At 36.2% G+C, this 25,871-nt stretch overlaps 1 protein-coding gene and 1 pseudogene across 10 annotated transcripts in view; one reads left to right on the top strand and one right to left on the bottom strand.

Moving 5' to 3' along the window:
• Positions 1-25,871, top strand: part of Robo2 (roundabout guidance receptor 2) — a 1,164,975-nt gene that overhangs the window by 360,664 nt on the left and 778,440 nt on the right. The window lies entirely within an intron of this gene.
• Positions 15,440-15,558, bottom strand: LOC116086666 (annotated as a pseudogene).

The raw sequence follows: 25,871 nt of genomic DNA, 5'->3' as shown, positions 1-25,871 counted from the left end.
GAGAGAGAGAGAGAGAGAAAGAGAGAGAGAGAGAATGTTCTTCATGAAGCCAAGCCATGAGTAAAGGGCTTGGTCTAGCTAGCCAAGGCCTCTTAAGAGCACAACTACCAATTAGCATCAGTGTACTGGAACTACAACTTCCCAGTAAGATCCTGTTGAAACTACAACAAATTGAAACTACAAAAGCAATGTACTTAAGCCCATATCAATCCATAGCTCCATTATAGTACAAAAGAAAAGTTTTCTGCTGAAGAGGACTTTAGAAATTGCCTTCTATGTACTTTATCTTTGTACATTAAAATAAGACTATTATCTTTTTTTAATTTTTTTTTTTATTCTTTAATCCTTTTTTACAGTCCAGACTTCATCTCTGTCCTGGTCTGTGCCCTGACCCCTCCCCATCCCATACCTCCTCTCCCATTTCCAAGAAGATGTCCCCACCCTCCTACCATCACCCCAACAGACACCCCCACTCTCTATGACCTCAAGTCTCTCAGGGTTAGATGCATCTTCTCTCACTGAGACTAGACCAGGCAGTCCTCTGCTGTATATGTGTTGGGTATCCTCATATCAGCAGGTGTATGCTGCCTGGTTGGTGGCTCAGTGTCTGAGAGAACTCAGGGGTCTATGTCAGTTGAGACTGCTGGTCTTCTAATGGGGTCACTCTCCTCCTCAGCTTCTTCCAGCTTTTCCCCAATTCAACCACAGGGGTCATTGGTTTCTGTCCATTGATTGGCTGTTAGTATCTGCATCTGACTCTTTCAACTGCCCTCTCGGAGGGCAGCCATGCTAGGCTCCTGTCTACAAGCACACCACAGCATCAGTAACAATGTCAGGCTCCGGGGCCTCCCTTTGAGCTGAATCCCAATTCAGCCTCACAATTTTATACATATTGCTGTATTTTCATAGTTGTTCCTACCTTCATTAACTCTGTAGAGGTCACTGTGCTGGAAATATAAATTTGAAAAAAAAAGTATTGAGTTATAATTACTCTTAGTTTATTATACACAGGAAGTGAGTATGCAGTAAGGACTATTTTTAAATTGCTAATGGAACATGAGAGAAAGACACCCGGCAACCAGGTGGCAGAGCACATGATCTCATTGAATGGATAATATGCTTATGTCTTGCATAGCATCAAACAGTGAAAACTGCCTGCTTTTTGCAAAAGGGATACACCATATTAATATGCTGATAGCATTCTTTGCATCTAAGGTATTTGTTGACTAGATGAATAAAACCTATTATTTTAATTGTTCTATTTAGTTTAAGAGCTTAATCAAAAGTAATTTCATCCTCTGCCTCATCTTGAGTAGGCAATAAGCATTTAACTCCACTGTATATTGCTATGTTAGTGGCTTTTCAAAGTTTAGTATATAAAAATTGCTACAGTCAGATGTGTATTTTGACTCTGGATAAAAGGAGTCAAAAGCAATCTAATTTGATTATTAGCATCATGCTTTAGGTGATTGGATGCCTCTTGATCAGAAGAGAGGAATTAAGTTGATTTGACAGCCCTCCAATTTTGCTTTTACTTTTATTGATTCATTGAATTCAAGTTCCTCTGTTCAAGGCTTGCTCTTGAGCACAGCAATGATGGGCACATGGAGCCTAATCACATTTCATTGTCCGTCTTCTGTGGGTAATGATAAATTTCACTACTCAGATCAATTCTGGCCCAATTTCTGCTAATAGAATGCAACCCAAAGAAGACTGTTAGATTAAAAGCAGTTTTTTTTATGGAATGCATTCAAAGGAGAAAACGAGGTAGAGGCATATTGCTTTATCATTCTGGATTAGATTTTATTTGAAGGATTCTATCAAAATAAGCAGTGCTTAGAGTAATGTGTGGGAGGAAAATGTGGCTCAGAGAATTCTGTGTATTGAGAAACTGAACATATCCACAAAGCTCATCTCTTCATTTTCACACACACACATGGAGAAGCCCAGAGTAACATGAACTAGGGTAGAGAACGCAACTGTTTCTGGATTTACTTCAATTATCTTTAACTACTTTTTCATAGAGTGTGTCCTTCCTTTAAAATTATAGTTGCAAACCAATGAATTGTGTTTTCCCAGAATACATAGCCATATATTATAATTTTTTCCACATTTAAATATTTCTTAGAATTATCTTTGTGTTTTTTCAGTCTTTTATCCTTTCACTTAACAAATTAAAACACCAATTTACTGCCAAACTGTGGATTATATTGTTTGAATTAATATTGTGTATGTTCCCAGAGCCAATTATATTTGTATGATTTAGAGACTGTGATGAACTGGACCTAGATTGATGTATGCAATTAAACTCATTCTAACCAGTGTATTAAGAGCATTCTGTAAGTATCAAAGAGTTAATGCTGGGAAATGAGCTTCAATTAATATACATAATTCTAACATTGTAGAAACATAGGGGGAAATCAACTGAAGGTCATGCATGAAGAGAGACATTCATTCACATGCATTTGTTAACATATTGCTTAGTAAGTGTTGATTGTGCACCCTAAGAGAAAAAATATATGAGAGATAACTGGTTTGGGCTGATTTTATAAAAATATCATGAAATAGGGGTTGAAGTATTAACATTAAATGAACTTTAATTTTTTCCAAAGCACAATTTGTGTTAAAAATTATAAAGAGACAAGTCTACAAATCAGATATTCAGAATGAAGATAACAAAAGAAGAATAAAGAGGATGAACAACAAGAAATTTAAGAGAAGAAGAAAGTCATAGTTTAATAAATTCTGGGATAAAACTCTTAATATAAAGATTATATGCAGACATGGACTCTAATGTTTTCTAAGTTATAACTTAATTACGAAAATGAACCGCAAGTAATTCAACAATACATGCCATGGGTAGGTTTCATATACACATTTGTTAAGGTTTGCTCTAGTTGCTAGGTATTGTAATGCTAAATTCTTTATCCCAAGGTCTGCTTGGCTCAAGATGAGTGAACTCTCATGGAAGCCAGCTTCTGTTATGCAGACCTTGTTCTTTAATGTAAAATCATTGGTTAAGAAAGATGGCCTACAGCCTGTAGCTAGGGTGAAGAGAGGTAGAGCGGCCTTTGTTCCCAGGGCTTGGGGTCTGCAGCAAAGACCAAGAGAGGGAGGAAAGGAAGGAAGAAGATTCCATGGGATGTGGACATGAGTCCATGGCCATGAGGAATGGGGAATGGCAGCGGCTCAGGCAGAACATGGCAAGTTCTATCTTAGGGTTATTGATAGGGATGTAGACAAAATAGCATGGAGGGTTGATATCTGCCCAGCACTAGTGCTTTTACTCATCTTGATGCAACTAGACCTTGAGATACAGAATTTAGCATTCTAGTACACAGTAACAGACCAAACCATAACACACATATTGGCTGCAGTGTTTAGATACAAGTGTATCTCCTCAAACACTGGTTGTTTGTTCATGGTGAGAATATTTTAAGATTTCTTCCTACCTCTCTGAAAGAAAACCATTGCATTATTTTTATCCTTGGTCCCCTACTGCACAATAGTGAATCCCAACTCCTTATTTCTAACTAACTCCAACTTAGCAACCATTAACCTACCTTTCCTTATTCTTATCTATTCCTAGTCTTGGCAAACTAATATTTTACTACCAATTTCTATGAAATCAACTTTTTAGTTGTCATATTAGTGAGATTGCACATCACACATGTTAGTGACTGTACTTGTGTTTTTATGTCTGGCTTATTTTAATTAATGTAATTTCCAGGTCCATCTGTATTATTGCAAAGAAAGGACCACACTCTTTTTATTTTTTAATAGCTAACTACTACTGCATTGTGTATATTTACCACATTCACCCATTCATGAGTTAATGGGGATGCCAATTTCTATTTTCTATATTACTGTTTTGGGGACATTTTTCCTGGAAAGATCAGAATAAACATCTACTCACCCCAGATTGGAAACCAATAACAGACCAAAGGAAGGGTACCACCTAAGTCTAGCATGGTGTTGCAATTGGTCTTATTCCTTACTGAAAGGAGAACGGATGAGGTTATTGGGAAGAGAAGACATAATTCAAGCCCAGCTGCATCTCCCCTGCCTATGTGGTCGCTCCTGAGATCTGGAAATCCGAAGCACTCTGCCCAACCTGCAGACAATTTAACAGGTTAGAGGGTCTTCTTTCTAGGCACTTGGTTTCTTCTTCTTCCAGGCAGCTCAGCTGATTTGAGAGTCTCTCACTTCAGTAGCACTTACTGCTTTTATATGTCCTAGGGGGGAAGGTCTCAGTGCACCTGGTCAGTTTCAGTGCTTCCTTAAACTGATGGAGGTATTTACTTCCTGAGCTAAAGGAGCTTCCTACCCGATAGAATGTTTCTCTCTCCTCTGTGTAGGACATCTTGTAGCTTATGCCCCTCTCCCCAAGAGAATGTTATATCACAAAAGAAAATACAACATGTATTTCCAGGAGTGCTATAGTAAGCCTGAACAGACACATGGTCTTGGGTGGGAAAAAAGCCACCTTAGTTAAAATGCCAGTACTGCCTGTATTAGTCACTCTTCTCCTTGCCAGACAAAACCACATATGGAGAAACATCTTGCATTAGGTTTATGGTAACAGGAGAAGTGGCAGCATTAGGTATTTGATACAGTTGTTTACATTGTTCTCTCTGCCAGGAAGAGAAAAACAAGGAATCCCTGCCCTAGTTCCCTCTTTCCTTGTTCAGTTCAGGACCAAGCTCCTGAAATGATACTGTCCGCATTTAAACTGGGTCTCCACCTCAATTAATTTAATCCTGCTGATGAGGACCACCACACATAGAAGGTCCATTCTTAGGTGAAGTTTCGTCTTGTCAAGTTCACAATCAATATATATAATTATACTACCCAAAATAATCAGCAAATCCTATGTGATCTCTATCAAAACATCAATACTTTAATAGAGATAGAAAAATATACATATTTCCATAACATCTGTTTGAAACCATACCTCTAAGCATGAAAATAACAACAAAAAACCCTAATAGTGAAAACATGTTTAAAAAAATCAAAAGAGAGAAAAAAAATAGTTCCACAACACAAAACACAAAACAGAAATAAACCAGTAAAATTTCTTCAGACTAGAAATCTGAGAAAACTCAATAGCAGGGCTGGCAAATTGGCTAGCTAGATAAAATGAGAGCAGTCCAGTTAAGAGGATCTAAAGGCAGATCTCCAAGCTCACAGAAGAGCTGACCCTAGTATTTGGGTGTGTAACAGAACAGAGACAGTCAGAATCCTTGGGCTGACAGAACAGGCAGATTAGTTGAAAAAGGGTGCTTCAGGTTCATAAGGAATTTGTCTAAAAAATATGATAAGGACTAAGATGACACAACAGGTATTAACAGGTATTCCCTCGTGGACTCCACATATACACTGATGTACAACCACTTGCACACATATGTATCTACCATGCTCATATACATACAGAAAATAAATTAAATAGAATAAGTCAAAAGCATCATATAATGGCTAAGCAATTTAAAGCCACACAAACTGATGATAAAAGAAGAAAGCCCTGGATCATTAATAACCAGGGGAATCCAAACCTCAGTAAGAAACTGCCTCATCCCAGCTAACATAGGTACGCTCAAAACACTAAAGATAAAATGTGCTGCTCAGCATGAGGAGAAAACAAGGCTCATAGGCATTGCTACTAGCAATCCAAGTTAGGATAATTACTCCATGGAGGTCCCTGATAGAACAAATAAAACTCTAATAGTTTGGCATGTATCTGTACTAACTGGTTTTGTGTGTCAACTTGGCACAAGTTGCAGTTATTACAGAGGGATTATCCCTTGGGAAAAATGACTCTATGATACCCAGCTATAAAACATTTTCTCAGCTAGTGATCAAGTGGGGAGAGTCCATTGTGGGTGGTGCCATACCTTGGCTGGAAGTCCTGGGTTCTATAAGAAAGCAATCTGAGCAAGCCAAGGGAAGCAATCTGATAAGCAGTATCCCTCCATGGCCTCTACATCAGCTCCTGCCTCCAAATTTCTGTACTCTGTGAATTGCTGTCCTGACTTCCTTTGGAGACGAACAGCAATGTGGAAGTGGAAGCTGAGTAAGCCCTTTCCTCCACAACTTGCTTCTTGGTCATGATGTTTTATACAACAATAAAATCCCTGACGAAGACAGTATCCAAACAGAATAATATCAGTAAATTGAATCATCTCTACTTCTGTGTTTATTGTTGATGTCTAATTTTTGAACCATGAACCTGACAAGGCAAGTGTTACTTAAATGATGACAATTTAAAGTTTTTTCCCTGCTCCTTCACCTTTCAACCATACCTCAAGAAGAAAGAGTTTGTCCCTTCAGCAGGGAACATAGCACAGAAAGTTGAGGGTCATGTAAAAATTAATTTTAGCTCAAATCTAGCCAGAAACTCTCAATATATTCACATTTACAGTAATCTACAATGAGGTACACAGGTAGTGTTTGTGTTGTAATTTTTTGTGTTCTGTGCCATCCCAATTCAAACAGAACCAATACAGGCCATCTGTACCATCTGAGTAGAGAAGGACTAGAAATTGAATGGTGGCAATGAAACTAGGCAGAAACTATGCAGAGATTTTTAACAGTTAACAGAGGAATTTTTATCATCTTACTAGACTTTGACCCAAACATTAAAAGTTCTTATAGTGTCTTTTAAAGATAATTACGGAGATTTAAAAATAATAAAAGATTATTTATTTAATAACATAAAATTTAAACTCTAGAGATATTAAGTATTAAGATATTAAAGCATTTATTTAAAAAATATTTGTTGACAATGAATAGAAATTCTTTGCATTTTTTCCTAAGTATACATGGTGGAGATATACATGCCAAAGGCATAGCACTCTGCTTTTGTAAATGGCCTTACTGCTTTCCAAGAGTGTGTTAATCTTCAATGCCTATTCTTTGCATTTTCAATGTAATAAAATGTCTCAGAACTCAGAAACTCTTCACCTGAGACACTGTCATCATTTCAGCATAAGTCTCTTCCTGGAGGTCAGCAAGTTTTTCTTGACATGGTTTCCCTCTGTGTGAGTTCAGAACGTGGGGTGAATAATAATAGATGGAGTTGAGAGGAGCAGTCAGGGCTGTCATTGATCAGGAAAGTTCTATTCCTTTTGGAGTAACCAGCAGGAAGAAGAGAAGACGTGAGGAGGTTTGCACTTCATGGATTTACCTCAAGTAAATATAAAGCAATCACAAGATTTGAATTGTATTTCTGTGGGCTGTGATTAATTTAAGTAAGAAGTCTTCAGAGAAACGGGGCCTGAGGGTAAGATGGTGAGGACATTTACCATGGGATTTGAGTTGTGCCTTATGTATGGAGGAAGTTGCTTGATCTGCTGAAAGTCAAGAAGGCCAACAGTGTGATGATGCACTACTTTCTGACAAGAGGTCTTAGTGCAGGAGCTTCCATGCTTCATAAAAGGAGAAGACAGATAGCCTGATCAAGAAAAGAATTAAGGAATCTGCCCTTCCTGTGTCATCTTATCCCTTGGATACTGATGGACTGTTGTTGGTACATACATGCACCTTAGAAACTGCAATTTATAGTGTATTGATTCAAATGCTAAAGTATTCCAGAAACATGATCGCAAACACACTTGGAAATGGTGTCATACTAGCTATTGCAACACACTTGGAAATAGTGTTTGCAGGATCCTTGAGCATAATAAAATTGACAGATAAAGTTAACTACCTCACCATTGCAACTTAACTTTGTTTATTTGGAATCATACAAAAAGTAGCACCATGTTTTTATGCACACTATCACTTGGAAATGTGCAACACAGAATACTGTAAGAGAATGTTCCCTAGTTCTTAAGTTACAGACACTGCATTTTTCTACAGCATGTCAAGGTACTCCATAGTGAGATTCCAGGGTAACAAGCTTCAGTCAACAGGGAATATGTAGGTCATACCATTAAGGAATGATTTCTATCAGTCCTGAAATCTTTTAAGCTTTAAAGGAACCTTTGAAGTGGTATGTATTTCATATATAGTTAAATTTCTTTCTGACTGTTCCTGTTCCATAATTAGGTATGTGTAAAAAAACACCTGTAAATGCTTCTAACATTCAAGAATCTTAATGTCAATCTATGCATCTAAATGATGTCTAAATTCATATTTTTACACCTAATTTAGCCTGAAACTAATTACAAAGTTAAAATATTTCAAAACTATGTCCATTAATCCCTTATGTATCTGGGTATTATTTTAAGTGTAGTAATTTTTTCAAATAACCACTTAGACCATACCTTTTAAGTTCAAGGTTTGGTAAACCTTGGTTGTTGGGTAAAATGAAGTGTCTAATGTATAAAGATATCAAACATTTGACCACAGATACTGAATCAAATTTCGACATGAATATGGCCCTATATAACTTCAGAGGTGCACTTAATTATTTTCTGTAACTTTATATATAAAATGACCTATTTCAGATTGAGTTGTGATTCTTCAGTTTACTTGGTATCAGTCTGAACTTAGTCAGTAGAATACCTTAAATTGTAAGGAAGCCAAACCTACATAGACCTAGACAAACAATGACACATCAGGTGTTCTAAAGATAGGTATGACAAAGTCTACAAAATAAAGCACAAATAAATTTCAAAAGGAAGACAGTTAATGATAGCTTGTGGCCTTTTTTTATTATTAGTTTTTTTTGTTTGTTTGTTTGTTTTGTGGCCTTTTTTAATGCTGCATACATGGGAAAATATAGAACAACAGAAACCGTAACTTCAGAACTTTCTTTCTCCCTCCTTCTTTCCCTCCCTCTATCCCTCCCTTCTCTTTCTTTCCCTTCTTCCCTCTCTCCCTCCTTCACTCCTTGATTTCCTCCTTCTGCCTGTCTGTCCCTTTATAAAAATTATTATTTTATTTCTGAGATAGGAGTCTCATTATAACTTGTCTCAACTTGTCCTAAAGGCCTGATTCATTCCATCTTTATGCCTCCTTACCTTGTCTGTAGATAGCACTACAGGTATGTGGTACTGTACTTAACTATTAATACATGTGGTAAAATAGTGGCAGTTTATTGCATCATACTATAATGTGGAATGCTGTAAATTGCTCTATGATCTTTCTTTTTTCTCTGTGTACAGGCCCTAGAAAATGTGTGTGTGTATATAATACTCTCTCTCTCTCTATTCATAATATATATTATGTAATATATATACACATAATATATATATAATATATGAAAAAAACTTATCTCAAGTACAAAGGTAACTCTGTACACATGAGTTTTCTCAAGGTTGGAATAATGTGCCAGGAATAATGTCAAGTCTCTTCCAGTGGGGCCACTTTTCCTGGACCAATACAAGTTTTCTTGAAACAATGTGTCAAACCTGAAAGTCTTATCTCAGCAGGCAGTTCTAGAAGATTGTATTCAGCACTTCAGAATAAGGCTTTACTGCAAGGTTGCCTTTTCTTTTATCAGGGAGAGAAATGGTCTCCTTAATTCATCATCTTACTTTGGGATCTATGAACTTTTTGTGGACAAAACTTGATACCAAATACTTTAGACTCTATAAAACATGGGGTCTATGTAGCGACTGCTCAACTCTGCCTATCTCATGCAAAACCATCTAAAGACACTATACTAAAAATAATTTAAAAAGTAACTTTAGCTACAAAAATGGACAATAGAATAAATACTGTCCAAACCTGTCATATGCCAATCCTTGGTATAGGCCTAAACTTTGAACTATTAAAATATCTCTGTGTGATGATTTGAAAAACTAACTGGTTAAAGAATAACTGCCACTGTGTGCACTAATTCAATATAGACCGAATATTAATAATTATTTTACATAAAATAAATTGTGAATGACCAAAAGTTGATATATATTTATATCTACAATGGAAGCATCAAGTGAATAAAAGAAACATATCAATTATATTCTATTTTACAGTAACTGAATTGGCAGTTTGGCAGTGGGAGAGTTCATTGATTTTACTACATACAGATTATAAGTAAATGTGTGCTGGTCACACTACCATCCTAATCATTATTGTCAGGAAGTCAATTTGAGATCATAGGTCACAGCTTTAAATTCAAATGCGGCATAGGGAATTCAATCAATATCTGTAAGCTCCCTGAAAGAAGAATATCCTGAGGCAAGAAAACCTATGCATTTTGGTAACATGTTGATATGATCTAACTTGAATTATTATTTATTTAGGCTTCAGCAAACACAGCATTTCAGTCTTGAACATTTTAAAACAGTCTGCATTTCATGCAAGGTTGTCGACAGTGCATTATTATCATTTTAGTTTCTGCTTTATTGATTCTGCATAACCTCTTCCTAGAATGTCACCCCAGACTCCCCAATCACCAAATCCTGTGGAATTTTATATTTCTGTTTTCTTAGACACTCACATATTCTTTGCTATTTTTCATGCCTTCTTTTTGTCTTGGATTTACTGTCTCTGTCAGAGACTAAAGTGATTTACAGATGTTTGTTCCTGTATAAGAATATATACAGCTTTTTTTTCCTATTGTAATCTATTCTGTAATAAATGTAAGCATAAAATGAAGGGGGAGGTAGATCATGTATGTGCTCTATTACTCCACTGTGACTTACTTTCAAATATCAGGAACCCAAGAACTTCATATAAATAAAAATGAAGTATAGACAGAATTAATGAGTTAGACCAAGAATTGGCATATGACATGTTTGGACAGTATTTATTCTATTGTCCATTTTTGTAGCTAAACTTACTTTTTAAATTATTTTTAGTATAGTGTCTTTAGATGGTTTTGCATGAGATAGGCAGAGTTGAGCAGTCGGTACAGAGACCCCATGTTTTATAGAATCTAAAGAATTTGGTATCAAGTTTTGTGCACAAAAAGTTCATAGATCCCAAAGTGAGATGATTAATTAAGGAGCCTACCTCCTAGGATCCCAACCAGGCATGGCACATCAAGTTTCAGTAGGACTAAGCATCTCCTCTCCTATTAACTCTAGACAAGGCAACCCAGTAGGAGGAATGAGTCTCAAAGACAGATAACCCAGTAAGAGACCATCCCTGCTCCCACTGTTAGGAGTCCCACAGGAAGACCAATCTAGACAACTTGTAGCATGCATGCATAAGACCTAGGTCAGTTCAAGGAGGTTCCCGCATTGACTGTTCAGTCTCCGAGAGCCCTTATAAGACCAGGTTAATTGATTTGGTGGATTTTCTTGTGGTTTTCCTGACTCCTCTGGTTCCTATAGCTGTTCCTCCCCCTCATCCACATGATCCCCGAGGCTGTGCCTGATATTTGGCTGTGGGTCTCTAATATGTTTCCATCAGGGATTGCTAGGGATAATCTATAAATTTAACAATACTATTCAAGTCTCATGATCCTGTCACAACAATGGATAATCGAAAAGGAATTTTATCCAAATCATCATTGCAATTGGGAAATTTGTTCCAAACTATATTTCTAGACTTCTCAATGCAAACTTGTCTTTTTAACTTGAATATGAAAATAGAAACCATATCAAGACAGAAATGTTATAACAATAGTGTTACTTTTGTCATTGTTTATTACCTTGTTACAGTGACTTATTTACATCAGCACAGTGGGTAAGTGTAGACCAGGGGTTAAAACAATTTGTTCAGGCAATGTGGCATTTAAAACAGATATTTATTTATATTGTTCAAAAGAAAAATTGGAGGTTTCTGATTTAAGATAAGATTTTTTTTCTTCAAATTATTTTAGTTACTGTTCTACTGCTATGAGGAGATACAATAATCAAAGCTACCCTTACAAAAGAAAGCTTTTAATTAGTGGCTTGCTTATAGTTTTAGAGGTTTAATACATGAGCATCACAATGGGAAGCAGACAGACCTAGCACTGGAGCAGTAGCTGAAAGCCTTGTATCCTCATCCATAGGCAACAGTAAAAGAGAGAAAGAGAGAGGTAGAGAGAGAGAGAGAGAGAGAGAGAGAGAGAGAGAGAGAGAGAGAGAGAGAGAGAGAGAGAGAGAGAGAGAGAGAGAGAGAGAGAGAGAGAGAGAGCCAGTCTCATGGACTTTTGAAACATAAAATCCATCTCCAGTGACACAGATCCTCCAACAAGGTAACATGTTTTCCAACAAGGCCACACCTACTAATTCTTCCCAATAGTTCCACTTGTAGATGACTCACTATTCAAATATATGAGCCGAAGGGGCATTCCCATTCAAAGGAGAACACAGACCTTTTTCTATAACAAAAGTCCTAAGAACCAGTTGTTTTTATTCTTCACAAAAGAATTTATGATATAGAAAAATAATCTCTAAATGGTAATTCTTAGAGTTCACAGTCATCTGCTACATGCTGTCTTTGACCTTCTTTCTTAGAGCATTAGGAATATAAGTGCCAAGGTACCAAGTTTCAGCTGTCTTTGAAGTAAACAATATGCTGGGAAAATAAATCTTTGTTTTATGTCTGAAGACTGTCATCTAGCTAACTACCTTCTAGGTTTCAAGCATATTTTTTACCCTAATGTCCACCTCTCTTAGCCTGCAAAAACATTTCCTTTCTACCTCCATGTATAACCAAACTAGTTTTTTGTTTGTTTGTTCTTTCATGTTGACAACCCTCGAGTCCATTCTATTAGATGCTTATTACTTGTCATGCAAGAGAGAAAAGAACTTCTAACAGAGAAGGCAGACACAACAGAGAGGCAGATCAGAAAGAACATGCTAGATTCCAGCATAACAAACAGTTACTAGTTCTACTTTTCTGTGAATTCCCAGAAGTTTTCCACTTTTATATAATTGGCTCATGATATTTCCCATGACAACATATACCAGTGAAGTCCCTAGAAAAGCAGACAGCAACCCCAACATGGATTATTGTGCTAAAGTGAGAACCTTGGCTACATAAACAGGGGAGAATCAAGGCTTTGTATAAATTTTCAGTCTGCCACAGGATTTTGACATGAAAGGGAGTTCTATAATGTTGGTCAATAACTTTAACCAGATTAGAAATGATAAGTTCTTTGAGCAGCTCTTCTGGGGACAAAGCAGAAAGCTAGAGATCTATCTATGGGTCACTATATATTCTGTTGTCAAGTGCTTGAAAGTAATACAATAATCGAAGAAAGTAGGAGAAACAGAGACTGAGGTCAAGTTCAAGAATGAAGATATTTACAGAAAATAACTGACACATGACTTTCTTTTCAACTCATATCCTGTTGACAAGTACAAAGGAAAGATGTAGTCAGCTGAGAAAAAATAAAATAGACATGATTTAAACTAGGAGAATTTTGTTTTCGGTCAATTTACAAGGAATAAACTCTTGAGTCTACTGGATACTAGCTTTCAGATTCAGTAATTGGTGTCCAATGTGACAATAAGCCCAATTTATAGAGACAGATGTCAGATCACAGTGGGTTGCATTGTAAGAACCTGGTCACAGTAAGGACTTGAGATTGTGCTCAGCTTGTCCATTCAGAGAGAAAGGGAAGATTGGCTGGATATGACAAAAGTGTCAGACATGGGTCTTCTACAAACAGGGAGAAACTTAACAATATTCACCAGCACACAAGAGTTTCGAGAAGCGGACTGAGGATGGACTATAGAAGCAGTAAAGACAAAAGGAACAATAAGGCCATATGAAGGCAAGTTGATGGTTTAAAAAGCAAATGAGACCAGTGAGAGAAGTTCCTCAGATGCGAGTTCATGCTGTCCATCAGTGATCCTATCTTTGTTTTGTGATAGTAGGCTTCAAAAATTAGATACACAAAATTATAGACACTTCAAATGGATTGCAGGTCTAATATCTAAAATGGAAGGCTGCTACATAGGCAACCTTAGATTTATGCCACTGTGGTCTTCAAATTTGACTACTATATTAGCCGGGGTTCTCTAGGGTCACAAAACTTATGCAATCTCTCTCTATATTAAGGGACTTTATGTAATGATTTACAGTCTAACCTAACAATGGGTAGCTGTGAATGGGAAATCCAAGAATCTAGTAGTTGATGAGTCCATGAGGCTAGTTGTTTCAGCTGGTTTTCTGTATAACCTGGAATCCCGAAGAAGTAGATTTGCAACAGACATGTTGGCAAATAAGTGTGAATAGTCAAAGAACAGTACTTCTTCCTTCTTCCAGTGTCCTTGTGTAGAACTCCAGCAGAAGTTGTGGCCCAGATTAAAGGTGTGTACCACCACACCTGGATCTAGGACTTTCTTTGTCCCAGGCTTTCCTTGAACTCAATAGATCTGCTTACCTCTCTCTGTCTCCTGGGATTAAAGTTGTATACTACCTTGTCTGGGCCTAAGCATTTTATGGCCACTAGGCCTCAAGACTTCCATGTCAAGATCTGGGTCAGAAACCTGTGTCTTCCAGCCTTAAGATCTGGATCACAGGTATGTTCATTCCAGATGTAAACAAGTTGGAAGCCAGAAATGGCCAGCACAACTACTTCCACTTTTTTTTTTCAGAATAAATTATAATTTCACAATTAGGTTTTAGGCTCACCAAGAGAAAGAGCTCATTAGCCTCATGAATTAAAATTAGAAGTTAAAAATACTGAGGAGTCACTGTTTACCCATAGCTATGGATCTCCTCAAACAGTGCAGCTCCAAGACAAAGAAGCCTAACAGATAAGGGCTGTGGGAACTGGTGAATAACCTTCTGGAACAAATGGCAGGAAGCCACAGTGTATAGTCCAAGGCTCACTTCTAATTAGCATCTAGCTCTGTCTCAGGGCTTATCTTTATACTACTCTGTCTGGAATACTTTTCCAATTCACTCTTTTGACAGCTAATGAAGTCCTGTCGTCTTTATCAAACTCAACTTATATGTCACTTATTTAAAAGAAGCATATTTTTAGTATAATTTTTAGTACACATTTTTAGTATAATGTAGATATATAGGCATAAAGATATATTAGTATAAAGATAACTGAGTATAGCAAAAAATAATAAAGCTAATTTTTGGTTTTGCGTTACAGTATAAAGTCCAACTGAATGGATTTTTCCTGGTACATGAAACTATACTAGGTATTACTCTTGGGTAATACCCAATACTAATAGTGTTAGGCATATAGCCAATATAATACATAGCACCTGTTGCATACATTTTGTTCAGAAAAAATACACAAGTATTAAAGTACAATTTAAATGAGACATTGAGCTGACATTTTCAAATGTGCAGTGATCACTAGGATGTACTTTGGATACAAAAAAGAGTTGAAAAAGAAAAGGGGTTTAGAAAAGGGGTTTATTTGGAGAAAATAACACAGAGAAATAAGAAGTACTGAGACTACTGGGCGGTGGGATGGTGCTTCACTGGGAGATGTTGACTCTGATTTGTGAGCAAACTTACGACCTAAATAACACCATCTGTATTCCATCAAAAAGCAAATCAATGGACAGGAGATGCCTATAAAGGAGCTGTGAGGGTTTTTTGTTGTTGTTGTTGTTTTGTTTGTTTTGGTTTGTTTTTTTTAAGTCTACAGCACCCGGTAGTCTCAGGAGGTCTCCCATCCAGGTACTAACCAGGCCCGACCCTGCTTAACTTCCGAGATCAGAGGAGTCGGGTGCGTTCAAGGGTGGTATGGCCATAGAGGGAGCTGTGAGTTTTAAGTGTCTTCTTGATAGGCTCACCATTCAAAGCACATTTATGTGAATTTTTATCTTCTGCAGTTTTATGATCTAGGACATCATCCTGCATTTAAACAGTGGCCTTGGTTCTCTTTTCAAATGAGAATATACACTTAAAGGGACACTTGTAACATCATTAGTAGCTAACACTCTCCTTTCTGTCTCCCTCCCCCTTTCTCCCCTCCCTCTAAATCTTCCTCTAGTTCCTTCTTCCCTCCATTCCTCTTTAGTCCCTTTCTTTCTTCCTTCTTCTCTCTGTTCTCCCTTCTTCCTCTTTCCCTCCCTCCCTTTATTCCCTCCTTCCTCTTCTCCTCCCCTCTGTTCCATCTTCTTTCCTTTCTTACTCCTTGCTGTCTCCTTCCTACTTCCCTCTCTCCTTCCTACTTCCCTCTCTCCTTCCTACTTCCCTCTCTCCTTCCTACTTCCCTCTCTCCTTCCTACTTCCCTCTCTCCTTCCTACTCCCCTCTCTCCTTCCTACTTCCCTCTCTCCTTCCTACTCTCCTCTCTCCTTCCTCACTTGCTTTTGTTCTTCCTTTCTCCTTTGTTTTTTCGTTTTTCACCTCCTTTATTAATCCCTCCCAATCTTTACTAAAATTTTCCTTATTTCAACTATTGGTTTAGAATAAATCTATTTCTCTCCCAGCTCTTAAAATAACTTTTCTAAATTAAACATTATGAGTCTATTTAAAAATTCAGTACTCTAACTACAACATACTTCTTAAAATCACACATTTTTCTTTAAAGTCATCAAAAAAACAAAGAAACAAACAAACAAAAAAAACCCCAACCAGTTCAACAATGAAATTGGTAACCAGTAAATTGAAAAGCAATACATCATAATCAGTTGATTCAGAGCTGCATTTTATTTTATTTATTTCTTGCACAGAATGATTTTATCATTTAATAAATTTTGAGAGGAGTGTTCTGTTACAAGAAGAGACTATTTAGAAGGTTTAACTTTTGAATTAAATGATTCAAAATCTTTATTCTATTTTAAGCTAGTTTATTTCAATATCACTTTGATGTTCAGATAAATGATCTAATTATGAATCTTTTTAATTGAATAAAATAATTTCATTCTACTTTTAATCAATGCTGCTCATGCATTCCTTACTCTCTGCATATTCTCTAAGGTTCCTGGAGCTGTTTTTAGATATTATCTCTGTTGTTTGACTCTGTCTTCTCCCATTGATGAACGTCCTCTGTCAACATTAATAACGTATTTTCAAGGAACTTGTTTGGATGTGGTTTAAGATTTAAATCAATACCACATGTGTTTTGGTCAGAAATGAATAATTCATTCACAAAACAAAACAAAAACTTGCCTTTGTCCAAATAGTTGCAGACATTAAATACAGAGACTATGCAATTTTAGTATTTCAAAAAAAAGGTAAGCTTTCTTTATGTTAACTTATTTGAATAACATAATTTATCTTATTTTTTTCTCTTTTTGCTTATACTTCTGGATTGCTTGTTTTGTTTTGTTTTTTGGATAGGCTTTAATTAGTCATTTGTATTCAAAGTAAAAAATGTTTTTTTGTTTGTTTGTTTGTTTGTTTTACTGAATTGTTTTATTTATATTCCAAACATTGCCCTTATTCCTGGTCCTCAACCCCAGAGTTCTCACCTATTCCCCCTCCAGACATACTTTTTTAATATCCAACATTAAAAAATAGGTTTGCAGGGCTGGAGAGATGGCTCAGTGGCTTATTTATCATTCTTTGTGTATCAATATACTATGAAACGAGTTCAATTGTGAGATTGAGGAATTGTTATGCCTGCCTTGAATTGAGGCATAACAATCGAGAATTGAGAGTACATTTGTATGTGCATATGAGAAGGGTGCAGGTGCATGTATGTGCATATGGTGGCCAGGGGTCAACTTTTGGTGTCCTTCCTCGGGAGCTGTCCACAATTACTTTTTGAACTTGGGTCTCTTGTGGAAAACTGAAGCTCGCAGATTATGCAAGGCTGGCTAACCAGAGAGCCAGAAAGATTCTCCTTTCTCTGGATTCTATACAAAGAGATCATAGACTCAGTTGCTACCTTTGACTCTTAAAGTCAGTCTTAGGGACCACATTCCTGCCATGAAGTTCTTGAAAGGAGTATTTCACCAAAGAAGCCATCTCTTATTGTGTTGATCCACATTCTCACTTTCCTTTATCAGTCCCTTACAGCTTCCTGGTGTTCTCTTCTCCCCCACGAGCTCTCTCTCCTCTTTCAGGGCACCTGTACTCATTTCAACCTGTACTCTTGTTCTGCTCCCCATCCTTCTCAGGTGGCCCTTTTATAAAGCCTACATTTGTGGACCCGGTTATCGTTTACTGATCGATACCTGTTCCCTCACTGTCAAATAGAAATAAACATATGAGAATTAAAGTCTGCGATTCACACTGACTCCATTTTGAGAGAAGAAATTCTGACTATATTCCATAGCACGTGAAGGTAATTAGAATCAATTATATGGATTATAATATGTATGCGTGCTCACTTACATATGTGCTTGCTATGCACATGCAGGTACTACAGCAGGTGTATGTAGGTCAAAGGGAACAGTTCACGAGTTTTTTCTCTGTTTTTACTATGCGGTTTCTGGTGACAGACTTAGATCATCAAATTCAGATGAGTAAATTTACCTCCTGAGCTGACCTTGGAAACTTGTAAGTAAATGTTTTAAATGTGAGAAATCAGGAACAGATAAGAAAGAAAGAGATTTATGATGCCACTTAGTAACTTTTAACTTAACGATTAACAAGTCCTGCCTTTTTTTAGTGCCTAGCAAGTATGTGCTGGACAAATTAGTGACAGTAGGAATCTCTCACTCTGTAAGTATTAATGTGTAACAGGTGCCTTCAAGAAAGCACACATTATTTCTTATGTTTTGATACCAGCCAGTCTCATAAAATGTAAAGCATTTCATTTATATGTTTTTATTTATGGGATTTAGTGTCCCTTTATCATGTACAATCAGAGATGAAACAACTTTTACAATCCACAATTAATCAGAGAAAGACCCTGACCTTCCTTCTACTATCTAGTAAATGATTAGAGACTAACCTCATTGTAAGAGGCCTGCCCACATCATCTTATTTGTACCCTTCCCAAATGCATTTCTGATAGTCTATTTACAAAGTTACTAATCTACCAGGGACTTCACATTAGGCTTTTGTTTAAAATTATCACCAACAAAAATAATAAAATAGAAGAGGAAGCCTCTCCATGTGTGTCACCCAAATACACACTCCAATCCATTTCTACATCATAGAGATGGGAAATGTAACTATAATTGTCATACCCTTGCTAAATCTAGCTCAGTAGCACAGGCACTATGATCCTTGACATCTATGGCAATACCTCCTTTTTCTCTCATTCCTCACTTAAGCCTAACTGTCTTTGACCTAGATCTTGTCCTAATGTGTGTACTTTGCAGATGTTACCAGTGTATCATCTGAAAAGTATTGAATGCTCCATTGTATACAGTAATAAATAGCAGAGAAAAAGCATAAGCACCAAAGAAAGCAAATTCTAATTTTTGGCTTTTGTGGGTTAATAATCGGATTGTTTTCTTTCTTTATGACTCTTAACAAAAATGAAACTCTCAGTCCACAGGTTAGTTTACTCACTGTTAATAAAGTATAGGAAATAATCTAGTGCTTCTCTTAAAGGTAGATTCTATACCTCAAAGGTAAGTGGGATGTTCAGAGCAATTGTTTTTTTCTCAATTTGGTCTTTAACAAAGAGAGTTTTTAGATCGATTGCCTATGAATGAAAAATAGTGTATGTTATGTGTTGGAAATTTTAGTTTATCACAGTTGTGTTCATATAGAAGCTTTATGTGTAACTTAATGTTAGAATCTGTGGTAGATGAATTATGTCCTTCTATATTTTTTGTTGTTGACAAAATGTGTTAGCATAAAGACATACGTTTGATTTATTTTACATCTACGTATTATCAAAGTACATGAGTTAATGGTAGATTTATTCAGTCAGCTCTGCACTGAACACTGTTTTGAAATTTCTTTAAAACTGTCACTAAATTAACTGCTTAATTTACTGCTAGAAAATGGGCATTATTTTTAAATGAGTACTTGAGCCTTATTCAAAATGAGTAAATAGTTATACTGCAAAATATGGGATCATCTTTAAAAATCATACTTATTTTTTGTTCACTAAACATAACAGTTGTAGTTCCAGGCACCATTTGGCTATTTCAAAATTTGAACAACTTTGTCCTACAATGAGAAAGTATTCCACAAATGTATGTTTAGAGCATATGGTGTAAATTCCTTAGAAAATTGTATCTCATTAATCTGTGGCTATAGCATATTGAGTAAAATCTCTGACAGTTCTGAGGATATAAGTTTGGACCTCTGGTACTGATGTAAAAACTAGGTCCTGGAACATGGTTGCCTGTAAATCAGCACTTCAGAGAGGAGAGACTCAAGGGGCAGAGACAGGAGAATTGTAAGTTTGCTAGCCATGTCAGGCTGAAATGGTGAGCTCTAAGTTCAGTAAGACAACCTGTCTCAAAAAATTCAGACAGTTCAGTAAAAGAACATGTCCTACATTAACCTCTGGGTCACCATCAGCGAGCAAATGCACACAGATCCACATGCGACACACATACATACTACAAACATATGCATAACACACACACACACATACACAAGCAGTTTTTAACTCAGATAAACAGAGGTTAAAGTTACACATGAAAATAAATAACTCCTAATTTGTGAAAAACATAAAGAAAATTAGTGAATAAATTACCCACCTATGCCTTTCAAACAATTAGCAAATTAGTTGTTTACCTAAAAGCTTGAATCTTTTCTGTAAATCAGGAAAAACTATGAAAGAGAAAGCAGCTGAGTGCTGAGTAAAATCTCTTTTCACTTTTGTCTTCCATGACTGGGCTTGCATGTTGACTGTGCTTAAATCTCCCTATGGGGAATGTGTAAATTGCTTACTGGCTTGGCCAGAGGTAAGTTCTGTCCTACTCTAGCAGACCATAGCAAATCCGTTTGAGAAATTAACATTCTCCAGTGTTAAAGCATTGCTCTGAAAATATACCAGGATCACAGTGTAACTGTTTTAAAGGATGTTGCACATTGAAATATCTTCCCAATTTAGATACACATACACATTTTCACATGAATTTTTTTGCATGTATTGATGTGAGAATGTCCTGTGAGAGAAGTGTTTCAGCCCCAGACTAGGCTGGTCAGCAGAAACATTGTTGTTTTCATTCTGAACTCTATAAATCTTTCACAAAGACATGTGTATGTGTATGTGTATGTGTGCATGTGTGTATGTGCATGCAGGTATGTGTGTGTGTGCGCATGTGTGAGTGAGTGTTTACTAGCTTTAATAAATTTTGACAGTGAACTGAACAGTAGTTGTAGATGGTGTATGTATATTAGGTACTTGCCTTGTGGGACATCAGTTAAGTTGTGTGGTATAGCTAGCTGATTAAATCAAATGCTCGAATCTGGTTTAATGAAATATTAGCAAAGATAAGAACTGTTGTTTTCCTGAAACCCATGAGCCTTCTAGAGAGTAGAATTTTAAGATGGTTTGTCTGTTCTTTGTCTCTTCTTTTGAGACAGTGTTTTGGACAGCCCAGGATGGCTTACAGTCCTGATCCTTTTGCCTTCAGCTATCAAGTGCTGGAAATATGGGCATACTCCCTCTGCCTGGTTTATGTGACATGGGGAATATGATTCTGGACTTTGCATGTACTAGGCAAAGTCTTCTACAAACTAAACTATATCTCTAGACCAAGATTTTTAAAAAAACTGCTATGGGAATTAGAGGAACACAAATTCAACTTTCTGAAATAAGGAACATGAGTGGTTTGTGTCTTTGAAGGTAACATGGAGGATAATAAGATAATTTCTTACCAAATGATTTTGAAGTTGAATCCTCCTAGACATTAAACTATTGTTTAAACAGGACTCAGAGCTCATAGGCACCTTTCTTTCTGATTTCTCAGACTTACATTTCAACTCATGAAAGCATAAGATTCATCAGACAGGACATCTGACCTTTCCTTTTAACTGTAGTCTATTAATTGCCCAAATTGGATAGTGGTTGACCATTCCCTAAGGAACTTAGTGAATGAATGATGTTTATAAATGTCCATAGGAAACAGTATTACCTGTTTAACTTTATGTTGTAAATTCTGTGATAATGGTTCTATATTAAATGAGTTTAAGACTTCTAGCTGCCTCAATGAACACTTCAAAACTTGCATCACACCAGTGAATCACACCATACAGGAAAGGTTTATAAACTATAGAACAGATGACATACAAATAAATTAATATACTCAAGTTGTAATCATCCTCTCTAGTAGATTTCACAAGTCCATGGATTTAACCTAAAATAAATGCTGGTGGTTACAATAACCTTGACCTCGCCATTGGTTTATTTTGCCCTTTTTACTTTAACAAAGCTCCAAAATACTAAGAACTGCCCTTCTTGGCTTGAAAGATAAACACTGGTTTCCTAAATTTATACTCTTTGAATAATTTACTAAGGAGAAATTGACAAGAAAAAGGCTCCCACATCTCAGCAGGTTTTTATTGAATGTCATAAATATAGAATGTTTCTCTGACTATGAATAGTCATAGCATGTTAGAAACACAGGTCTGACTAGAGCTTAGCATTCCAGATATAGTAGATGAATGTGCCCTTTGAATTTTTGAATTGTGAATGATATTGTCTCAAACATAGCAATGATTAGGCTTTATTTACATTTACTGAGGGAGGGAGAAATGCCTATCAGATGAATGCCCTTGTTTTTCAAAGACCAACTGTGAACTTTATTTGCCTGAGAATTGAAAACCATTGCCAACATTTTAATCACTTTTATTAAAAAAAGAAAATACTGGCTATTTCCATTGGCAAGTGTCCTAGTAAATGATACAAAATACAATACACTGGGAAGTGCAGACAGAGTATGAATACATTTACCAGGAGGGTTTCCTTTGCTTTGTTATGTTATCTATAATTTTATTAAGTAATTCAGTATTCATGCCCATCTCTTATGCACACCAGAAACTTTACTGAAGTATAATTTGAGAATCTTAGAAACAGAACAATGAGGTATGTGTATTTTTCATAGCTTCCTTGACTTCTGCCTCAGTCTTCCGTTTATACATATTAGAAACAATGAATAATTCTGAAAACTGAGAGCAGACAATGAATGTGAATGCATGCATTGGTTCTTTCCATGTCCTGATCATTATACATTATACACACACATACACACACACACACACACACACACACACACACACACACACACACACGTAAGTTGTGGAGAAAGAAATCCTGGAATCAAGTTCTTTATGAAAGAGATTAATATCTATATTAAAGAGACTTCAGAAGCTAGGAGACATATCTTAGTCCATAAAGTTCTTGCCTATAAGAAAGAGGAACCATTTAAGTACCAGAACCCAAATTTTTAAAAAGCTGGCCATGTTACCACAAGATATTTTGTTTATAAAGGAGGAGCATGTGGAAGCATTTGAAGAATGACACCAGGATTCAGATTTTTTTCTGACCTCCACATGCAGGCACATCTGGCCCTTTGGGCATGAGGGCACAGTAGTAAAATATCCTCTCTGAACCAGGAGGTGAGCACTCAGAAGACAATGACTCTGACGTAGGCTTTATTATGTAATTTTTACAGTATACAAATGTGAGGAAGAGATTATTATTTATATCACATGATCTTGCATTTCATAACAGACTTGCTAGACAGTTTGATATTTGGTTTGGTATTTTTAATATAGAGAAATGATACCTGTCATTTACTGAATATTCATAGAAGAAATATCAGAAAGACTTTTATCTCAGGAACATGAGAAAACTGGATTTCAGAGGGACCTGTCAGCCTAAAGGTGACACACAATAAAACAAAGAAAGAAAACAAAACAAAACATAAAGACAGAAGACATGGGGGAAAAGCCTAATATTTGATATGTAATCCTTTAAAAAGAGAAGTAATAAAAATATAAATACTATATATATATATATATTCATTGCATACATGTAATGTAATATAAATTATAGTATGTTACATATGTAACATATGTTACATATTATAATACATATTTTAAAAGGCTATTACTTGGGTAACAAAAGACAATTTATATTTAGGTCAAAATTAGTCATATTGGCAAGATAATATGCTTAATACTGACTTTTTATGGAATACAATTCTGTATTTTAAGTTTAGTAAGGTTCAGATGTCTCTTGCAGGCTTGTACCTTAATTCATGTAACTATCACTCAGTAGAGTTTACATTTGAATGCAGTGAAGTGTTAGTTGATCGACCATATTTTTTTAGTTTGGTGATCAAATTGTGTTGCTAGGTTTGATGCTTGCTAACTCTTTTTTGGTATACAATAACAAAAACTAAAAATTCTAGGTGGTGATAGCCAAGCAGAGGCTGAGCAAACATGTCTAGATTTGCATATACATATATGACAGACTCAGACCTGTAAAATTTATGTGCGTCTTAAAAGACTTCAAATCCAGCAAGGTGAATCAAGAAATATTGTTACAATGAACCTGGAAACTGACTGCCTCTGTTGTGTACAGCTCATTACATTCTGTAATCACTGATTTCTTAAATTTATTTACTATCCAAAATCAGAAATAAAATATATGGCAATTTAGTACTATTTATAAAAAAAAAGTTTAAAAATGCAGTTATAAAATTCTTTTCTCTTCAACATAAATATGTCTCAACTTTTTTTAAACCATTTTTATTGTAAATAATTTGTTCTCATACAATATATCCTGGTTCCAGTTTCCTCTCCCCTATATCCTTCCAGATCCTCCCTCCCTACCCACCTAACTCAATGCTTTCTTTCTCTCTCTAAAGAAAACTAATTTGACACATCAACTATCTACAAAAATAATCACATTTTATCATGCCTTTCACCTAACATTATTCATTAATCACAAACTTTAATATTCCTGATGAGTTGTATTTCCTTCTTCAATATAATTAACTTTATCCAACAACACAAGGAGCTGTCGCCCAGTTGGATTTCCAATCCGAACTGGTTTTTCTTTTACTCACTTGTAGACAGAATGGTCTACTTCATCTGCTCTCTCCACACTCTCCACTTTAACTTGGATGGACCCAAGTCTTCTGGCTTTTCATCTTCAAAGCTGCACTTCAACATTAGATGTGACTATCTCAAGTTATTTGCTAATATAAACTTCAAATGCAAAACATCACTTAAAAACTTGCAGGCGAAGTCTACACTTGGTACGAAGACACAGCTGTTTCTTCCACATTGCTTCCTCTTCCTGTCAGGATCACAAGGCTAGATGCTGAAAGCAGGCTGTTTTCATTTCAACCATGTGAACAATCTAGGCAAGCTGAGCTTTGATCTTTGGGTGGACTGGGGACACACTGTGTGATAAAATGTCTTTTGAGATTTATGTTACACGAACATTTTAACTGTATCCAGAATGAAGCTGCTAATCATCACCAAGGGGTAGGGAATGTGTCTCGAATCATTCTGATGTTGAGTTTGAAGGAATCAAATTAGATGTGGTTAAGGAGTAAACACATAGTAGGAAGGTCTTGATTCTGAATTAAATATTTCTGCATAATTAACATTTCTGGAATGGTTCCATAGAAATCTGAAGGCAGGAAAAAGTAAACCAATCTAACAGGTGTATATTAGGTAGAAAGCTGTCATTTGTGTATGTGTGTGTACCTATGTATATATATATAGGTTGACATGTTTGTGGGTGGAAATACACACATACACAAAATTATTAAGGATACACTATGAATTGGAGATAAAATTGTTTCTGTGTAAGAAATCCATTTTGTAAGTAGGATGGTTATTTCTTTATTATATTAGGACTTTGTCTCTCAATGACAACAGTTCCTTTGGAAGGCCCTCCTATAAAGGCAATCTTACTTTCTTACATCACATCCAGGAATGGGATCAGTAAACTCTAGCAAATACTTTCCCACTGTTTGAATGTGCTCTCAGTGCTGCTGGTTACAGACTTCCTCTCTTAGCCATAATACTAGTTAGAGTCTCTCAAAATCAAAGTCTATTATTTGAACAGCTCATTAATAGCAACAAGTTGTGACTTTTCAACTCACCTGGTCCAAATCATATGGACTAACGAGGGAACCTCATGAATCCCATCTCAGACATACAGACTCACTATCACCAACCATGAAAATCAGAAAAACAAACAAACAAACCAAAAACCATTCCCTTTTCTGTATCTCA

The sequence above is a fragment of the Mastomys coucha genome, unplaced genomic scaffold (assembly GCF_008632895.1).
Source record: "Mastomys coucha isolate ucsf_1 unplaced genomic scaffold, UCSF_Mcou_1 pScaffold12, whole genome shotgun sequence".
NCBI lineage: Eukaryota > Metazoa > Chordata > Mammalia > Rodentia > Muridae > Mastomys > Mastomys coucha.
Note: the sequence above shows the minus strand (reverse complement) of the source record. Positions and strands in the feature narration are given on the sequence as shown.